Source organism: Nuphar pumila, chromosome 1 (genome assembly GCF_984573655.1).
Source record: "Nuphar pumila chromosome 1, dmNupPumi1.hap1.1, whole genome shotgun sequence".
NCBI lineage: Eukaryota > Viridiplantae > Streptophyta > Magnoliopsida > Nymphaeales > Nymphaeaceae > Nuphar > Nuphar pumila.
The window spans coordinates 19,023,584-19,045,713 of NC_143249.1; positions in this window are offsets into that span (position 1 = coordinate 19,023,584).

A 22,130-nucleotide genomic window follows, 5' to 3' on the forward strand; every position below is an offset into this window, starting at 1 on the left:
TGTGCCAACTCACTTCAGGAAACTGATTTGGCATCCTCACTGTCCACAAATTGCATAAAGACTGTTGGGTCCTATTGGGATGATGCAATGGAGGGTGAAGATGTCAGATCACTTTCTTAAGGGCCTGTTTGGAATCTTGGCGCTGGGATGGGCATTTATGCATTTAGTGTTTTCGAGGCAAAATCTTGGTCAAACGCCAATAGTGGTTTGAAATCTTGGCGCTGGGATGGATATTTATGCATTTGGTGCTCCCGAGGCAAAATCTTGCTGAAATGCCATGGTGGTCCCATTTGGAATCTCGGCGTTAGGATGGGCGTTTATGCATTTGGGATGGGAAGTGAGGCCCTTTTTGTATTTACACTAAAGGATGGATTTGGCCAAAGCAGCTGCCACTTCCTCAAATGCATAAACTCCATAAACACCCATCCAGCTACTGATCCCAAACAGGCCCTAAGTGATTTGACGGATCATCTGATCTGCTCTCAATCAATGCAGCGATGGAAGGTAGATTCAAGTTGGAGATGAGCGGCAGGTGCTAATTCATAAGCTGCGGAGTTTTGAAAGAATATGTATTGAATGATCTCATGATTCAAACAATTACATGGCAAAGAGCCCGGCTAGAATGGCTTGGATTGGTCAGGACAGGATTTGGAAAGACAAGCCACCAAAGTGGTATCCCACTATCGATTGATCCATTATTTTGAGACTCCAATAATGTATTCTTTATCATTATAGTTAGCAAGTTTCATTAGTTAGAATCTGCCTAACCCCAACTTGATTATCCAAGAAAAGAAAAGAAAAAAAAAGTGTAATGTGTTTGTTAGTTGGTAGGCGCACAAGCTCCTCATTCTCTTAATTTTTTTCGATTCATAACTCAAAGAAACCGCATCTGGCATGAAAACCTAGTCTAGCCTGCCATACCTACGGTTGCCATGCTGGTGGCGTGAAACTTCAAAGGTAAGACCTCTACTTCGGGGCCTATGCTGTGCATCGGCTTGAGCAGAGGAATGACACCCATGAGAATCGAACCTTGACCGCACGGGCCAGAGCTCCACCCCACTATGTCGGTCACTAAGCTATTTTGATCCCCAAGTCTTACAATTGTGCTAATATGCACCACTTCACCACATAGGCAAGTATTGCGAACTGCAGTAGTTTTCAGGAACCATAACATATTGAGGCTTTAGTATAACCACATAACTCTATGATTAGTGTTGTGGGTATCTTGAATTGTGAATTGAAGCATCCGTGACCCGGTCTGAAAATATTTTAGAAATCTTATAATGAGAATCTTCAATGAGTGCTAGCAAAGATTTGGACTGGCCCAAACCTAGAGCACACCATAAACCTTTCCTGGGGTGCATCCCCGCCGTAGAAATCAACCTTCATAATTTTACAGGCATTCAATATAGGGTTTCTTTCTTATTGCCTATCCTTGGAGTCCGGATCAGGTGCCATCACATGGCACATTTTTTGTGCCTTAAGCACCTGATCGTCCTCCATCAGGTCATGGGCCCCACACCTAACATGCCCTATCCTCAAGATGGAGGGTGATCAAGGGTCGTCATTTTAAAACACTTAAACTATCATGATAGTTTAAAAATATTACGAATATCTCCAGTCTATTAAGATGTAGGCAAAAAATTCAAATAAACAGTAGCAAAAGTTAACAGGCAGTTCATAGGGACAAATTCATACAATAGTCTCTCTCTCTCTCTCTCATTATTAAGTACTTATTCATTAAAAATTAATGTTCTTTGGAAAATTAGGTATGCAGCAGGCCCAAGCCTCACTTTTCCAAGGTTTTTTTGGTACTTGGTTGTACAGAAACTACCGGTTCAGTGATCTTTGAATGCAATTTCCCAAACGTAAATACCTTAAAATTAGGTGTAGGCATTTTTTAATGCAGTATCAACATTTCTCGAGATGGAGACCACGAGTGGCCGTGTGGGTCATGCAGCGCTGCATAAAAAATGCTCATTGCCCTCATTCCTTAAAGAGTAATACTGATAAACGATGCTGTGCAATCCATCATACGCGAATAGATAAAAGGAAAAGCAAGCAAAACACACGAGATAACGTGGTTCGGTCATAGAGACCTACATCCACGAGAGAACACCGATCAGTCATACTCCATTACCTCAGGGATGAGTTACAAATAGTGCTAGATCCACAAATCGTGGCAACAAAAAAGGAAGGATTATCATCAAGCACAATACAATCCTTAACAAAAGGAAAGAGCAAATATTTTAGGAAAGGAGAAACCGTCGATACCCCAACCATCCTTATCGTCAACACTCCCCCTCAAGCTGAGAGGCGAATATATCATGAGTTCCCAGCTTGTCAAGAACTCTATATAGATTATCTTTGGGCACGACTTTAGTAAAAATATCTGCAAGTTGATCTGCACTGGCTATAAACGGAGTTGATATTTCTTTGCTTTGCACTTTATCTCTGATAAAGTGACAATCTATTTCTATGTGTTTCGTTCTTTCATGAAACACTGGATTTGCAGCTATATGAATTGCTGCCTGGTTGTCACAATACATAGGCATTGGAGTTTGAACTTCGAATCCCATCTCTTCAATAAGTGCTTTAGTCCAGGTTAATTCACAGGCTGTGGTAGCCATAGCCCTGTATTCTGCTTCAGCACTAGAACGAGCAACGACCTTCTGTTTTTTACTTTTCCAGGATACCAAATTACCACCTACAAATATGCAAAAACCGGTAGTGGATTTTCTGTCGAGGGCACTGCCAGCCCAATCAGCATCCGTGTAGCCACAAATATCCGTATTCTCATTTCTCTTGTACCAAATACCATGTCCTGGAGATTTTTTTAAGTATCGTAGAATGCGATCAACAGCGTCTTTATGAGATTTCTGAGGGTTGTGCATGAATTTACTAACTTCCCCCACAACATAAGCAATATCTGGACGAGTAACAGTCAAATAAATAAGTTTTCCCACAAGCTTTTGATACTGCTTAATATCTTGGATTGGTTCTGATTCAGCTTTTTCATGTTTATGATTCACTTCCATAGGCGTGTCAGCAGGTTTAATGCCCAACTTTCCAGTTTCTGTCAACAAGTCAATAGTGTACTTCCTTTGAGAGAGATATAATCTCTTTCTTGAATGCCCGATCTCAATTCCGAGGAAATATCTTAATTTTCCCAAATCCTTAATATCGAAAACTTTATGTAAGTATTCCTTGACATTATCTATATCACTCATGTTATCACCTGTCACAATTATATCATCCACATACACCAATATAATAGTGTTGTAATTGCCACTTTTCTTGATAAAGAGAGAGTTATCAGAAACGCACCTCTTGAAGCTCTTTTCTTCTAAAGCCTGACTCAACTTGGCGTACCATGCCCGGGGTGATTGCTTAAGACCATAGATAGATTTTTTAAGTCTGCAAGCAACACTAGAGTCATTCCAACTGGGATGTCCAGGGGGAACCTTCATGAAGACTTCCTCAGTAAGATCGCCTTGTAAAAAGGCATTTTTAACATCTAATTGGAATAGGTTCCAATTTTTATTACATGCAATGGATAATAAAATTCTGAGAGAATTCATTTTTGCTACTGGAGCAAATGTTTCTGTGTAGTCAATTCCTTCAGTTTGAGAAAACCCTCTAGCAACAAGTCTCGCTTTGAACCTTTCTACTGATCCATCGCTTTTATACTTGACCTTGTAGACCCATTTACACCCAACAATGTTTTTCCTTTTGGTGTTGGAACAACCTCCCATGTTCTATTTTTTTCCATGGCCTCAAGTTCTTCCCTCATTGCATCACACCATAGCTTCTGTTTGCAGGCTTCATCATACAAACTTGGTTCATGATGTTCGGAGATTTTAGCAAGATATGCAACATAGTTTTTTGAGATGTTCTCATAATGAATTTGATTTTCAATAGGATAAGTAGTAGCAATATATGTAACAAAATCTTGCAGACGACTGGGCATCCGAGTGATTCTTTCAGATCGACGAGGAACTATTCCTTCCTCATTTTGACTAGGACCAATTCCTTCTTCATTCTGACTAAAGTTATCATTAATTGGTTGAACCGAACTGGTCAAATTTGGCACATCATTATCTAAAGGAACACTATCAAGGGTGATGATGGGCAGAACATGATCATTCTCAGGTCGTTGCTCCCCCTTGCTACCATTTTCCTTATTTTCGAAATATGTTGTGCTTTCATCAAAAGAAACATCCCGTGAAACATAAAATTTATGAATTTTAGCATCATAGCATCTATATCCTTTTTGAGAATGTGAGTACCCAAGAAACACACATTTGATGGCTCTTTGTTGAAGTTTGCTTCTAAACATAGGATGTTTCCAAACATATGCAATGCAACCAAAAGTTTTCAAATGAGAAATAGAGTGTTCTCTCTCTTTGAGAACCTCAATGGGAGACTTGAAATCTAACTTTCGGGTAGGAAGACGATTTATAATATAGCTTGCGGTGCTAACTGCATCATTCCAAAATTTTTCAGGAACATTCATTTGAAAGAGCAAAGCCCTAGTGATCTCAAGAAGATGACGATTTTTTCTTTCGGCGACACCGTTCTGTTGAGGTGTTCCGACACGAGGTTTCATGTTCCATGCCCCTTTTTATACGAAAATCAACAAACTTATCATTTATATATTCAGTCCCATTATCGGTTCTCAAAGTTTTGATATTGCAATTGTATTGAGTCTGAATCATAGTGTAGAAATCAACAAATGTATCAAACACTTTGTCTTTAGTTTTGAGAAAATAAACCCATGTAACTCTGGAAAAATCATCAATGAAAGTCAGGTAATATTTGTAACCCTTATGAGATAGAACAGGGGAAGGTCCCCAAACGTCTGAGTGAACAATATCAAACTTTTGTAATGAAACTCTTTCAGATGAGGGAAAGGGTGGACAAGTCATTTTAGCAAATCGACATGTCTCACATTTATTGCAGTCAAAGTCTAATCTGGGCTTCAATTTTTTGAGCACCTTGCTAGAAGGATGACCTAACCTGATATGCCACATTCTTCCTTCATCATCCGTTTGTGCCATCAACGCTTTATTTTGGTTGTCAAGAATGTAAAGACCACGAGATTCAGTTCATCTACCAATCGTCCTCCCTGTCCTCTTGTCCTGAAATAATACCTCAGTAGGAGTGAAAATAACATAACAATTTAAGGATCTGGTAATTTTGCTAACAGACAACAAATTGGATGTTAATGTCGGCATATAAAGCGCATTGTCTTTTTGACCAAAAAAACTAACTTGTCCCTTTCCTTCGACATTCATAAGAGAACCATTTGCAGCAGAAACAGGTTTAGAACTAATATTAGATATGATGTTTTCTAAATAAGAAGTCTGCCCTGTCATGTGGTCAGAAGCACCAGAATCGATAATCCAAGCATAACTGTTACACTGATGCGTGGTAAAGCAAGAACAAGATTCATTAGGTATACCTGAATCTTTTGAAGCAAAGGCAGCCATATTGTTTTTTGCGAACCCTTGAAGAATCTGGGTGAGTTTTTCAACCATTAAGATTTCCTCATTTGATTGAGATTGAGCAACATGAGCTTGTTGTTTTCCTTTGAATGCATTTGGCCGTTTATTGAGCTTCCAACACCGGTCTCGAGAATGATTGTCTCTCTTACAAAAGGTGCAAAATAATTTCTTCTCTTTGAATTTTTGTATTTCGGCATCTTGAGAGAATTTTGATGATTGTTCATTCTGTTTGATTATGAGTGCAGCTCTGCTTTCATCGACTTCTTTATTTTTTGCATTCATAACCCTTCGACGAGACTCCTCACGCATGACAGTGGCACAAGCCACATTGAGGGATGGTAATTCAGAGGACATTAAGATTTGACTTCTAAGTTGTTCATACGCAGGTCCCAGCCCAGCAAGCATTTGAAATAGTTTTTCGTGATCTCTCCACTTTTTGAAAGATCCTGCATCAATAATAGGAGGAATATAAGAATGCCTATCAGCTTGATAAATCTGATGCACCACTTTATTAAACAATATCAACATTATCCTGACCATTCAAATTAAAATAAGAAATTTGGAATAAAAGACTCAGCTAAAACTGGGTCTAGCACCCAGCCAGACCCACCCAGTCGACCCAGTTGGCTGGGTCTAGTCCCAGTTTTAACTGAGTCTTTTATTTCAAATTTCTTATTTTAATTTGAATGGTCAAAATAATGTTGATATTGTTTAATAAAGTGGTGCATCAGATTTATCAAGCTGATAGGCATTCTTATTTTAATTTGAATGGTTAGAATAAATTGATATTGTTTAAATGGAATTGGCATCAGATTTATCAAGCTGATAGGCATTCTTATTTTAATTTGAATGGTCAGAATAATGTTGATATTGTTTAATAAAGTGGTGCATCAGATTTATCAAGCTGACAGGCATTCTTATTTTAATTTGAATGGTTAGAATAAGTTGATATTGTTTAATGAAATATGTATCAGATTTATCAAGCTGATAGGCATTCTTATTTTAATTTGAATGGTGAGAATAATGTTGATATTGTTTAATAAAGTGGTGCATCAGATTTATCAAGCTGACATGCATTCTTATTTTAATTTGAATGGTTAGAATAAATTGATATTGTTTAAATGGAATTGGCATCAGATTTATCAAGCTGATAGGCATTCTTATTTTAATTTGAATGGTTAGAATAAGTTGATATTGTTTAATGAAATTGGCACCAGATTTATCAAGCTGATAGGCATTCTTATTTTAATTTGAATGGTTAGAATAAGTTGATATTGTTTAATGAAATTGGCATCAGATTTATCAAGCTGATAGGCATTCTTATTTTAATTTGAATGGTTAGAATAAGTTGATATTGATTAATGAAGTTTTGCATCAACATTATCATGTTGATAGATATCTTTTAATTGAACTGGAATGGTCAGAATAACGTTGATATTATTTAATAAAGTTTTGCATCAAAATTATCATGTTAATAGGCATCTTTTATTTGAACTTGAATGGTTAGAATGAGATGATAATTCATCCATAGTTTAATTCTGATATGTCTTAGAAATTAAATATGGTATTGAATTTGTGATCATTGCTTAGCAACTGTTGAAGCTTAACCAGCTGGGCATTTAGGAAAGCCTGAGACAAAAGGGATTGTACCTAGTGATTTCAAAAAGAGATATACATATAAAGTAATTCAATGGTGGTTTTTGAAATAGGATAGACTGACGTTTTGACAGCATACACAGGTCCATACTGGACCTGTGAATATGCTGCCAGACCCAGCCAGTGGGATCGGCTGGGCTGAGTCCAGTCTTTTTACATACTTATAGATATAGGTCTATCTGTATACATATCTACAGATATATATATATATATGTAATCAGGGATATTAGCATATGGCATCCCCTTTTTTTGGTACGCTTCCGGACAGCATACACAGACCCTGTTTGGGCCTGTGTCTATGCTGCCACACCCAGCCGATAGGGTCGGCTGGGCTGAGTTGCTAATTTCAGAACTTCTCTTATGATGGGAACCATGCCATGTTAGTAACATAGGTTGTTAGCATATGAAAACAGGGCCTGGTTACGTGATTGATAAAGTTAAGAATTCAAATCTTTTGATGCATGATAAATCTTGAGCATGAATTATGTACCTACAGTCTCATTTCTCTTTATGTTAGGAGTTGAGGTGGTGTATATGACTGTTGGAACATGTTTACTCATTAATGTACTTGATGTGTGTTGTTACATTACATATAATTGTGATTCCTGCGTTAGTGTTCCGGTGATCAAAATGAATCATCGAGGGTTTGGTAAACCCGAGTTGTGGGAATATTTTCCCTTACTCATTTCAATGCATTTCAAAGATCATGCTTCATAAATATTTTAGCTTTATTGCACTGTTCTATATGTTTCCACAGGCCGGAGTCCTGTGATGGCTCTCGCGAGGTAGATGCGAGCTTTTGTCTTTCTTTTTGCATATGATGTTGCAAAACTTAAGAAATTAAATCTTAATAAAAAGTAATAATAAAGCACAGTGTAATAAACCTTCTGGGATCACTCATCTAGAGAATGGGGATCTTAGAAATCCGGTCTTGGGGAGACTGTGAGGATACAAAACTCCGTGTGCTAATTTTGGTCCCCTGAACCCGATATTGAGGTTCCTTCTCCTGGCCACGGTTTTAGGGAGAGTCTGTCACTTTACCCGGGAGTTGTGTGTTTGACACAGTTGTTGTTTTTTGTACCAAGGAAGTGACACTTGTGGGCGTAGGGTGTCCCTTGTGTCCCCGACATTAGATGTGGAGGTCTAATGTTTCGAAGGTGATTCGGTCGAGGGCTAAGTTGGAACCCAGTAATAAAATATAAATTGTGTGCTAAGCTACCCTAGGAACCTAACTTAACCTCGGGGTTCGTACCCGTTTGGTGTATCCGCAGGCAACGGTAATTAAAAAGAGAAACTTAAAGTTGTATGCATTTAATAGGGCATGCATAAGGAAACAAAAGACTTAATAGAAGATAATAAAATGATTCATGCATTGCACAAAAGACATGCATTTTTCTTGTTTTGCATTAGATCATGCATACTTTAATGGTTTCCTTACTCAAGATATGAGGGTAGGTGTTGAATGTTTAATTCTTGTTGCATGCTGAAATTTTAGTAGATGCTACTGCTTTACTGTCCTTGCATGCTTATCATTTATGATTTTTACATAAATAAATTCTCAATTGCTGTAAACTGTCTTGTATGTATTTCCATTAATTGTTGCATGATATCTCATCTTGACTCTTATCTCACTTGTTTCATTAAGAAGTAGTTGTGCTCAGGATTTCGATTCTGACACCCTACTTCATTGGTTTTTCGCAGGAACAGGTGATCCGTGAAGTCGACAGCTACTGCGAGGGCGCGAGAGTCACAACGATTTTTGACAGTCTTCTTTGTGGACAGAGTGGCTCCTTATTTTGGTTTTTCAGTCTAGTGTTCTTGTTATTTGCTTATTGTCATCAGTGGTTACTTGAGTCAGACACCTTATTTTTTAGATTAATTTTAAATTCATGAATAAAGGTAATGGTTAGTTATGGATGTTAATTGCAAGTTCTTTTGTAGTTTATGGCTATCCAGTTGGAATTGGAACTGTGAGGACCTCGGGTCTCTGGGAAGTTTTCCGCACTGTTTTAGAAAAAAAAATCGCAATTTCAAAGTGGATGAGTTGGGGTCGTTACAGGTTTGGTATCAGAGCCACCACAATTACTTGCAATTTATTGTCTTTTAGTGTTTAATTTTCATAATTGGTATGAGAGCCCTGTCCTGAAGCGTCAACAAGTTGTGACTCGTCCTCCAGAGCAGTCTTCTTCACTGGTATGGTTGCTTAATACTTTTACTTAATTTATATAAGTCGTGTGTGATTATGTTACTTAAAATTTAATGTTCTTTGGTGTGAATTAAAAGGCTAGTGTGATTACGAGGACGATCATCGTTCGCGATCAACCCTGATGCGGTAGTATCAATAATAGTCTAATTTGTTAAAGGATGTGTGCATTTAATAGGACATACATATGGAAAGAGGGGGGCTTAAATGAAAGATAATATGGGTTCATGCATTATACATAAATCATGCATATTCTTACTCTGCATTAGTTCATGCATGTTTACCTATTCACTTGGTTGCTATACATTGATCATTGCATGATGTTGATCTTTGTTGCATTTAATTTCCTTTTTGATTAAGTTGTAATTAATGTTAATTACTTAGCGTTCCCTCATGCTTAATGTTTATTTTATTGTGCATAACTGGTTAATTGCCTTATAATTTGGTTATAGTTGTAACTTCCTAAAATATTACATGAATCTTATTTATGCTCTTTTCCTTATTTTATTCATTAGGGAAACCTGTACGCAGAATTCTTCAGATTTCTGACCCTATTATTTTATTGGTTTTTCCCAAGCACAGGTGATCAGTGAAGTCGACTCGCTTCTGAGGGGATACGAGGGTCACATTTGTTTCAGACGACTTCACTTACTGACAGAGTGGCTCTACTGTTATTTTCTTTTAGTTTTTCTGATTTCCTGCAATTTGATATTTCACTTTTGACATTGAACATATTACTCTTATTGATTCATTAATAAAAGAGTTCAGTGGATTGGTTATGATTGATAAATGTAAGTTGCTTTGTGGTGTGTGGTTATCCAATTGAAATTGGAACTGTAGGGACCCCAGGTCTCTGGGAAGTTTTCCGCGACTCTTAGAAAAAAAAAATATTCCGCATTTTTCAAAGGTAGGAGTTGGGGTCGTTACAAGTCATACTCCATTACCTCAGGGATGAGTTACAAATAGTGCTAGATCCACAAATCGTGGCAACAAAAAAGGAAGGATTATCATCCAGCACAATACAATCCTTAACAGAAGGAAAGAGCAGATATTTTAGGAAAGGAGAAACCGTCGATGCCCCAACCATCCTTATCGTCAACAAATACCAAACACGATACCTGTTACTTCAGGAGCACCTACTAGCAATCATAGAGATCTTATACATGCATTCAGATTATGTGATAGGAATCATATTTTGGATCATGTTTTTTGGACATAAAAATAAAAAAAGTTTAGGTCATCAAATTTTGGTACATTGTAAGCCGTTACCCGTAGATTTTGAAGATCTTTAAAACCCTACATGCAAAAACTTGTTTTTCACTAAATAATAATTGTAGATTATATTTGTAAGGTTTTATCAAGAAAAAAGCTAAAAAAAAACTAGAAAAATTGAAGCCTTCAACTAGGTGGGAGTAGGTACTCCGGGAGCACTCTATCATTGCTATTCTTTAAATATTGCATTCTGTACTATTACGTTTCACATTTGTTTATTTTTTCTGAAATTTGGCAATGAAAACACGATAGAAATCAGAATTCCAAAAATCTTACAAGAAATTTTGGTGCCGATTTATTGCCGTTTTAAACTCTTTTTTTTATATATTCTAGCTCCTTCAAAAAAAATAGAGGATATAACACAGCTTTAAATTTTCCTTTTTCCTTCTTTATCACTAGCAGGTCAGTGAAAAAAAAAGTGCTTCAAGACAATTTTCAACCTTTCTTCTTCAAAAATAAAAAAAGACAATTGTCAACCTTTCGTAATTTTCATTAAAAAAATCTAGTTTTATCAGTAAAAAGGAAGATGGTGAGTTAGCTTTAGTTACTAACATAATTTTGAGATACATGCATGGACTTGAAGGAGAACAGTTTGAACCTTTGATGAACAAGCCAGATTTGATTGACACAACGTGAGAAAGAAAGATTAGACTGCAGTTGAAGGATGATTAGATAGACCATCCTTCCACAAACCAACAAAATTATTATTGAGATTATGACACCATCAAAATTCTGCAAAAAGGAAAACCCTGCTCTATTCTGTTGTTGCCTGGATCCCTCCTCTTAGTCTAGCGCCTTTATTTAACGATTTTTGAGAGAGAGAGAGAGAGAGAGAGAGAGTATGTGCACCCTTTTTACATGCTAAGTGTATTAATAGTCATTACAAAGACACAATCACACAAGTTTTATGTCTCTCATACATGATGAAAGACTCTTTCAAGTCAAAGACGATGGAGATACATAAACAGAGAGCTGAAAGATGTGCCTTCACGCAAAACAGTGAAACACCAACACACAACTAAAGCACACAAGTTTTATGTCTCTCATACATAAAGAAAGACACCTTTTAAGTCAAAGACGACGGAAATACATAAACAGAGAGCAGACCACAGACGCACCAACACACAACTAAAGCACACAAGTTTCATGTCTCTCATACATGAAGACACTCTTTTTAAGTCATAGACGATGGAGATACATAAACAGAGAGCAGACCACACAGACACACCAACACAACTAAAAGCCCACAAGTTTTATGTCTCTCATACATGAAGACAGACTCTTTTTAAGTCAAAGACGATGGAGATACATAAACAGAAAGCAGACCACACAGACACACCAACACACAACTAAAGCCCACAAGTTTTATGTCTCTCATACATGAAGACAGACTCTTTTTAAGTCAAAGACGATGGAGATACATAAACAGAGAGCAGACCACACAGACACACCAACACACAACTAAAGCACCCACGTGAAAGACTCCTTTTAAGTCACATAATGGAACACCGACTGCTCTCATCCTCCTTTTTTCCGCGCAGATCTCGGAAGTAGGATCTGGGGTTGCTCTCGAAGCTGTTCCTGGAGATGTGAGTTCCACCTCCTCCTGGCGCCTTCATCATTTTTGAACCAGACGACTCCCCTTCCTTGCTTGCTCCACCCCCCATTACAGCCTCTCTCTCTCTCTCTCTCTCTCTCTCTCTCTCTCTGTGGTTGCCTCTAGCTTAAGAGAGTTACTCCTTTTATAAGAGAAGATGACCAATCCTTCCACATGTCAAATAGATACCAGTTCCATTTTTTTTGAAAAATAAGACACGAGGATAAGGATTTTTTAATTTCTTTAATAAAAGATTCCTTTTGGTATTCTAATATGGGGATTTTTTGCAAATTGATCCCTGTCTTGTAATCGATTTGCAAAATAGTCCCTGCCTTATAGCTTATTTGCAAATCAGGTCCTTGCCTTTTCATTAACCCTTGCAAATTAGCCCTTGAGGTTGAGGTTAACAGCTGTTAGCTTTCTGACAGTAACTGTTAAAGGGTAGACGAATTAATGGTTCATGAAGATCAATTTGCAAAATGTTAAAACACAAACAACTATTTGATGAAGGGCATTTTGGTGACCAGCTAACTCTGGTCAGTGTTTGACCATGATCAAACTAACAGCTGTTGACAGAAGGAGTAGTTTGAAATAATGGTAAGAAAGGCCAGGACTTATTTGCAAAATAGCATAAAGCAGTAACTATTGGGCAAATCAACCATAGGGTGGGTGAGGGCTAATTTGCAAAAAGAATCCTTTGATATACATAAAAATATATATTTTATTAAAATCTCATTAAATTTATTAAAAACCATTAGAATAACAGTTGTATGCTTCTGATTCGTGTCAACATGACACACCCCAAATGTCGTGCCAATGTGACAGCGTTCAGTACCAAGGAAAGTAATGGAAGGAAGAAGCTTCCCTAGTGAGGGCAGTGAAGATGAGTGGAGGACCGCAATTACTATCATTAATGTGAAGCACGTATCTGCTGATTATGGGAATCAGTGGTGTCAAGATGGTTGTTTGGATCCACGTGTTCGGTCACGATTGAATGTTGGGACAAAGGCATGCACCAAAGGGACCCTCAGGGCGGCTATCTCAGCAAGAAAAAGAGGAGCATTTTCTTACTTTGACTTCTAGATTTGTGCATTAGGATTACAATAATTGCAGTAATAATGTTCATCTTTTATTTTGCTTATTAAAATAATAGATATTCGATTATCATATGCATAACTTTGTAGAAAACCAGCCTAGTAGTTTGACAGGAACTGGGTGCCATCAATGATGCCAAGCCCATATCTGTTGGTTGTGGAACCAAACAGGCAAAAAATGGTGATATGGATCCATATATATGTTACTATTAGGAACTGCAAAGTTTAAGCATCAAGTTCGAATCTGAACTAAATCCAAAGGAATAAAATTGAATCCAGATCCGAACCTTATTTGGCAATATCATAGCAAGTGAAAAAAATATAGAAAATGTGTTTTACATGTAAAATGCGAATTTGAACCAAATTTGAATTGCATCCAAGAAAAAAATTAATTCGAATAGAAGTCTGAATCCTAAAGATTTTGATCATATAAGTCTAAATCCCATCCCAAAATACATTTTGGATTCTACTTTGATACATACTGGATTCGGGTAGCTGGTGCGACCGAATCTGATCCATTTGTATACCTAGTTTATTACTGTCACATTGAGAAGATGTCATTCCAAGAGGCAATCCTGGTGATCCGTTTTCCAAACAAAGTGGACTAGATGGACGTTCATGATTCAGTACAGGAGCGATCCCTATGAACAAATTAACTGATGAAGCTATCAGTCATCTGACTCACCCTCCATTGATAAGTCATGTTTCTTGCTTTTTTGCCACCACTTCTACAAAATTTCTACTCAGGACGCCTAATCAACAACCGGTAGTACGGATCAAATTTATTTTTTGCTTTCATAGTACCCTCAAAAGAGCTAGGAATAAGATGTATTTGTCATTGTTCTTTTTTGCTTTTGTTTTCAATAAGGGAAAGTGCAACTGCAAATTGTTTTTGAGCATCATGGTTGGTCAATAATTTTGTATCTGCATTTTGGTGATCACATGAAAAAAAAAAATAAAAAGTTTTAAAAGTTCAAAATTCAAAAACTATATTTTAGGTTGCTTGAAAAGTTCAGGAGTTGTCTTCGAAATACTTTTTCTTAAAATAGTAGAGGAAAACCACTCCACTTACTCACGAGTTCATTGGCGTAAAAATCTCAAGTCTTCCTTGCCAAGCAAGGAATACACCTAGTTTTGCTGTCATGGCAAGGGGCACACATATGTAGGTTTCTAATTTGTGATGTATGTCCCTTCAGCTTGGTGGTCAGTCACCCCTGTTGGCATAAAATGGATTGTGGAAAGCCACTTACCGGATGCAGCTGAACTGTGCTTCAATGGATGCGTGTGGTTGGCATTTTATTTATTCAATGGATGCTCACAATGAGCACAGGCCAGAATGTCGAAAGGTGAGTATGACCTTTTGAACCTTGAAACGATGAGAGATACTGACAATACGTAGATGACACTCATCACACCACTACGGGTTTTCTATTTATAGAAAGATTTGGTGGAGGTCCATAATGAGCATACATGAACAATTATGAGGTCTCGTAACTCTTCTCTAACATGCAAAACCAAAGGCCCTCTCTCATGTATGTCTTTAGATGTGCCCATACCAATATGGGTTACATTCGGGTTGGATTTGATTCGATCCAAAATTCAACATTCTTTCACTTTACCCATTGTCATGAAAAAACACTTTATTAAGGTTTATTATCTTTATCTCGATTCAATTTTCATGTGAGTTCACATGCTATCCTGTATCACAATAATGAATAGAGATGAACACCTCTATATGAGATATTATATTTTCATGCACTACAATATTATTCATTTTAAGTGTTTAGCATGTTAAAAATGTGTTTAATAATTGGTTGGTCTCTAACCTATTTTAGTGATCTTTTTAATATTGTTATTCTGCTATTTTCTCTTTACAAATAAGAGTCACTTTATACAAAATCAATAATGTACAAAAATCATAAAAAATTAATTTAATTTCATAAATGTGATCACATATAACTATAATATATTGTCATGCATTAGAAGGAATCAAATAGACTCATCCTCATTACACGTTGAAAATATAATCTCAATGCTAGCCTTTTAGTAAGAGGATCCACAACCAATTTATACGTACTAATTGTATCAATACATATTAAATGATTCTCGGTTCATCAACTTCATTATCACAAAATGTTTTTAGTAGCCTTTTAATAGAGTCCACAACATCAAGGCCGAAAACTAAGTTTCTTATCCATGTGACCTAAGATGAAGTCTTGTATAAATCAATAATTTATGCCTTAATGGTTTTATAAATTCTTTCACACTCCTACGATGAGAGACACCTCAAATATTTTTAACCACTCATGATTGCAAAAGCAACGTGTTAAGATTATTTAAGCACTTGCACTTCTCATAGACAACCTTTTGAGCACTCTCACATCTCATAGACAACCTTCTGATCGATTATTCTATTCTTTGTATGAGTAAGAAGTTAATCGCTCTATCCAAGATTCATATCGACAAGGTAAACATGAGACCCTTTGTTATTCACCCTTTCTAAGGCAAGCACAAATATGATTATTATTATTTCACTTTGGTAAAAACAATAATACTCAAAGTTGTTTTGCCTTCTCAATTCTCAAGAAATTGACTTTAATTGATAAAACTAGTAGATCATGTCATTAGAGGTAATTCAACACTTTACCTTTGGGTATAATCATGCTCCATAGGTTGGTGTACACACTTACTATTATACTCTGTGTGAATTTGAAACACAATGACCTACCTTTGGGTAGAATCATTGTTTCATAAAATCACACACAATTATAATACTGACTTTAGTGATTGCAAGAGTGAGTTGATCGATATCTTTTACCACAAACATATTTGTATTACAAAACATGCTTAAGCAATCATGATAACGCATGCATAAAGAATCTCATGCCTAAACAATCATGGATAACTCTAAATAATATAAAATGCATGCAATGCCATGCATCTATGATAAAATCACACATAAAAGCATGACAAAAACACAAGGCATGCTTTTACAAGCAATACCCAAGGTCCTAATGTTAGAATCAGTCATCAAATACCCCGAACCGGTCTGAAACAACTTGGAACCGACCAAGAATGACCTTAAACCAATCTCAGAACAACCGAACCAGTCTGAAACATGCACAAAAGTCTCTAAACCCCTAAAACTAAATAAGAAAATATGATGTGAGCCCATAACCCATTGTTGGCATAACATGGATCATGAAAGAGCTACTTACCGAATACGGCCATGGATGATCTGAACTATGCTTTGGTGGGTACAAGTGATCAATGTTATCCTCAATCAATCGATGCCCATAACGAGTCTAGAACAGAATGTCGAAAGGTAAGCAAGACCCTTTGAACCCAAAAAGGGTGAGACAGACAGACAATACTACATGACACTTATCACACCACTATGAGTCTCCTATTTATAGAAAGATTTGGTTGAGGTCCATAATGGGTAGTAGTGGATGTTCATAATGGGCATACATGGACAATTATGAGGCCTGTAACCCTCAAAACTGATGTGCCAATGTCAATATGGGTCACATCCAGATTGAATCCAATTCTATCCAAAATCCAAACAGTCTCTACCCACTTGTAAGCATCTTTAAGTTCCATTTTTTTATAGCACTTTTTTTTATTAAGGTGTGAAAATTGAGCAAAAATCATAGAAACTCATAGGCCCCAACGGGTTGGGTCCCTTGGATAGGGGGTCTTGACTATTAGATCGGTGGTTAGGGTTCCAACACTATAAGAAGAATGAGATTTACTGGTGCTGGAGTGCCAGTAATTCACATGCGCTATTTTGTTTAGCCCAATCAAATTTATTTTTTCTAGCGTACTATAAAAGTTTATTTGAGTTCCACCTCTTCCTGTCGTCATTATTTAATCAAACGACCCCCCTTCCTTGCTTAGTTGCCTCTAGCTTAAGAGGGTAAATCCTTTTATAAGAGAAGATGACCAATCCTTTCACATATGTGAAATAGATATCGGTTCCAAATGTTTTGAAAAATAAGACACGAGGATACAAATTTTTTAATTTCTTTAATAAAGGATTCTTTTTGGAACTCTAACATAGGGTTTTTTGCAAATTGATCTGTGCCTTGTAACCGATTTGCAAAATAGTCCTTGCCTTATAGCTGATTTACAAATCAGGTCCCTGCCTTTTCATTAACCCTTGCAAATTAGTCCTTGAGGTTGAGGTTAACAACTGTTAGCTTTCTGACAGTAACTGTTAAAGGGTAGACGAATTGATGGTTTATGAAGATCAATTTGCAAAATGTTAATAAACTAACAACTATTTGATGAAGGGCATTTTGGTGACCGGCTAATTGTGGTCAGTGTTTGACCATGATCAAACTAACCGCTCTTGACATAAGGAGTAGTTTGAAATAATGGTAAGGCCAGGACTTATTTGCAAAATGGCATAAAGCAGGAACTATTAGGCAAATCAACCATAGGGTGGGTAGTAATTTGCAAAAAAAATCCTTTAATATACATAGAAATAAATATTATATTATATTATTATTAAATTTATTAAAAGCCATTAGAATAACAGTTGTATGCTTTTGAGTCCTGTCAACAGGACACGCCCCAAATGGCGTGCCCATGTGGCAGCTTTCAGTACCAAGGAAAGTAATGGAAGGAAGAAGCTTCCTAGTGAGAGCAGTGAAGATGAGTGGAGGACCGCAATTACTATCATTAATGTGAAGCAAGCATCTGCTGATTATGGGAATAGAATAATTGCAGCAAGAAAAAGAGGAGCATTTTCTTACCTTTCCTTCTAGATTTGTGCATTAGGAATAGAATAATTGAATTAATAATGTTCATCTTTTATTTTGCTTATTACAATAATAGATATTCGATTATCATATGAATAACTTTGTAGAAAACCAGAGCAATAGTTTGACAGGAACTGGGCACCATCAATGATGCCAAGCATCTTGTTGGTTGTAGAGCCAAACAGGCCAAAAATGAGGATATGGATCCGTGGATCCATATGTTACTATCAGTAAGTGCAAAGTTTAAGCATCAAGTTCAAATCTGAACTACATCCAAAGGAATAAAATTGAAAGCCGATCAGAACCTTATTTGGCAATATCATTGAAAGTGAAAAAATATCGAAAATGTGTTTTACATGTAAAATGGATAAAACAGATCGAATTTGATCCAAATTTGAATTACATGCAACAAAAGTCTTAATTTGAATAGAAGTCCGAAAACGATAATACTCATTTTTGTTTCGTCTTTTCAATTCTCAAGAAATTGACTTCAATTGGTAAAATTATTAAATCATGTCACTAGAGGTCATTCGGCACTGTACTTTTGGGTACAATTATGGTTTCGATATACATACCTATTATTATAGCCTGTGTGAAATTGGAACACAATGACTTGCCTTTGAGTTGAATCATTGTTTCATAAACTCACACACAATCACAATACTAAATCTCAACACGGTCTTGAGAACCCTCAATCAAGGCAACTTTGACCACTTTGGTGATTGCAAGGATGAGTTAATTGATATCTTTTATCACAAACATATTCATATTACAAAGTATGCTTATGCAATCATAATAATGCATGCATACATAATCTCATGCTTAAACAATCATGGATAACACAAAACAACATAGAATGCACAAAATGTCAACCAAGAGTCATGCATTCATGATAAATTAATACATAAAAGCACGAGAAAAATGACAAAACATGCTTTTGCAGGCAATACTCAGGGTCTTAGTGTTAGAATCAATCATAAAATACCTCAAACCAATCTGAAACAACCTGAAACCAATTAAAAAAAGCTTTGAACTAGTCCCAGAACAACTGAACCAGTTTGAAACATGCACAAAAGTCTCTAAACCCCTAAAATCGAATGAGAAAACATGGTGTGGGCCCATAACCCATTGTTAGCATAAAATGGATCGTGAAAAAACTATTACCGAATGCGGCCATGGACGACCTGAACTGTGCTTCGGTGGATGCAGGTGATCAATGTTCTTCTCAGCCCATCGATGCTCACAATGAGTCTAGGCTAGAATGTTGAAAGGTAAGCAGGATCCTTTGAACCCAAAAATAGTGAGAGAGACTGACAATACTAGATGTCACTCATCATATAACTAGGTATCGTATTTATAGAAAAATTTAGTGAAGGTCCATAATAGGTAGTAGTGGATGTTCATAATGGGCATACATGGATAGTTATGAGGCCTCATGACTCTCTTGTAACCCCCAAAATTAAAGAGCCTCTCCCATGTATGTCCCTTGATGTGCCCATGTTAATATGGGTCACATCAATTTGATCCAATCTAGAATTTAACAACCACTACTAGATGAGCGACCCTTTTGTACACATCTTTATGTTTCATTTTTTTTGTATTATTGTAATTTTTTAATAAGGTGTGAAAATTGAGCAAAAAAGTATAGAAACACATATGCCCCAAGGGGTTGGGCATAGTGGATAGGGGTCCTTATCTACTAGATGGGTGGTCAGGGTTCCAACAATACAAGAAAATGGAGCATTTACAGGCACACCTCTTGGAGCAATATTTAAAATTTATTTTTTCTGACGCACTATAAAAGTGCGCCAGTGAATAATAATTTTTTGGCTTCACAAAAAATCATCACTGAAAAGTAACTTTTTTTTGCCTCTAATGATTTGGATCGACGGGATTAAATAGTGTTGAGGCTTATTGGTTTTTACAATTGTATGACATTGTGAATTACATTTGATTGATTAATCTGGTTTTGTGAATGCCAGGGTGAAGAAGGTGCCCTTATTCCCCATGTGTGTTTTCATGTCTGTCATTTTTTTGGGTAGAATTTCAAGCTATATTTCGGTTATGCACTATGATTTTGGTTTTCTTGGTGACTTCATCTATGTTTGTAGAATCCTATCTGACTCCCTCTTGTGTCATGAAAAGATGGACTGCTCTAACACCTTGTTGTCCTTGCTCGGAATGATAACGCTGACATACAGAGAGCAGCAAAAGACCTCATGAAAATGCATGTGTCTGAAGCTACCTTGTGCCATTTTTTATGCTTCTCTTTTTTCTGTTATATTGTCATTTTGGACTTTTGTTTGTGATATCTTTCAATAGGGTGTCATGCTGGCCTTGAGGCTATACTTGCAATGTGCAGAAGTGTGCACAATCATCATGTATACTAAAATGTTGTTGCATAGGTGAGAATCTTCAGCTAAATAGTCCTTATATTCCCTATGACAAGATTTTCATGTCATTACTGTGTTGTGCTATATTCAGATTTCGACAGTGTCATGACCAGAGTTGTCACTTGAGGAAGCGAGAGTGAGAAGCAATTCAGAAAGCTAAAGTGGGATGCAAGGCACTTCTAAAATTTTAGGAAGTGAAAAGTGTGGGACGACTTAGAAATGAACTGAGAATAATCTTGAAAGCAAGAAGGAAAGCGAACAGGAAGTAACCTAGGAAGTGAACCGGAAGCAAAGAGGGAGATGACCTAGGATTCGAGTAACAAGCGAATATGAATCAAAATTTCTTAATATTGGGCAAAAAAAAATTTGATAAAGGCTCCAAACTCAAAAAAAAGTTCAAACTCTAGTGGGATGCAAAATATGTTTTTGACGAACCGACTGGAGAGGAGTTTGGGGAATCTGAGGGATTGGCGATGGTTTGGGGCCTCACTTTCTTCTTCGTCTCTGGTTTCCCACATACTAGAGTAGAGGCATAGAGAGGGCTTTAGGGAAAGCCACAATTTTGTAACTCTATATCAGAATTCAATGATTTTTGATGCGTTGGAAAGCTTATTCAATTTAAAAAAAAATTAACCAAAAGCAAATTCCTCTTATTTCATGTCTGAATTTGCATGACAATCAAATGATTTATGTTTTAACAAATTCAGTTGCTTATTTAAACAAGTTTGATTTTATTTCTCATCTTAACTAAAATTATATTTATGATTATTTATTATGATTACATGTTTGTTTCTAACTACAAGTGTCTATTATTTGAAATTTGATCCATCTATATAAAATTAAATATTTTAGTTAAATATTTATGATCATATATATATATATATACTAATTTAGATATTGATTTGATCATAGAGATTTTATTTGTATATTTAAATTGACATGTTATATGGATCATGTATAGAAGAAGTCTATAGCCAATCTTATTACTATGATTATTTTAAATAAAAAAATAAAAATAAAAAGAGATGTAATTATTTCTCATAAAACAAACTACTAAAATCGTATACTTAATTATCAACATATATGGATATGCTATACTCATTGATAATATTACTTATAATATTTAAATTTCATAAAGTTTATATGTTATTTTCAAGTACATGTTCTACCACATTTTCTAACATGCACAATGGATACATGTTACTTTTTAGAGCCCCCGGACTCAAGCCCCTCATAGGACATGCTTTCATTGAGTGTATGACTCCTTAGTGATGATAGTGTGAGCAAACCATCCAGCTATCTCATTTGACCGCATCTTATCTAACCCTAACTATTGCACCTGACAAAAGTTGATTCCATGGTGCATGAGATCAAGGGTAACACATTTGCCCCACTTGGCTCATTATTTATAGGGATAGCGTTTGCTACCCTCGTGGGAAAGGAAGTCCCTAGTTAGAACTCATTGAGAGGAGTTATTTTGATCAAATCTGACCTCTTGGATGTGTTCAGCATGGACAAAATAGTAAGAATCAACCCTTGGATCATATTTTTTCAAAGTAAAAATATCCTTTTTGAGGCTTTGAAAATATGGTGCATTTTAAGACATTGATTTTTCAACCCAGGTAAAATCTGATATATGCAT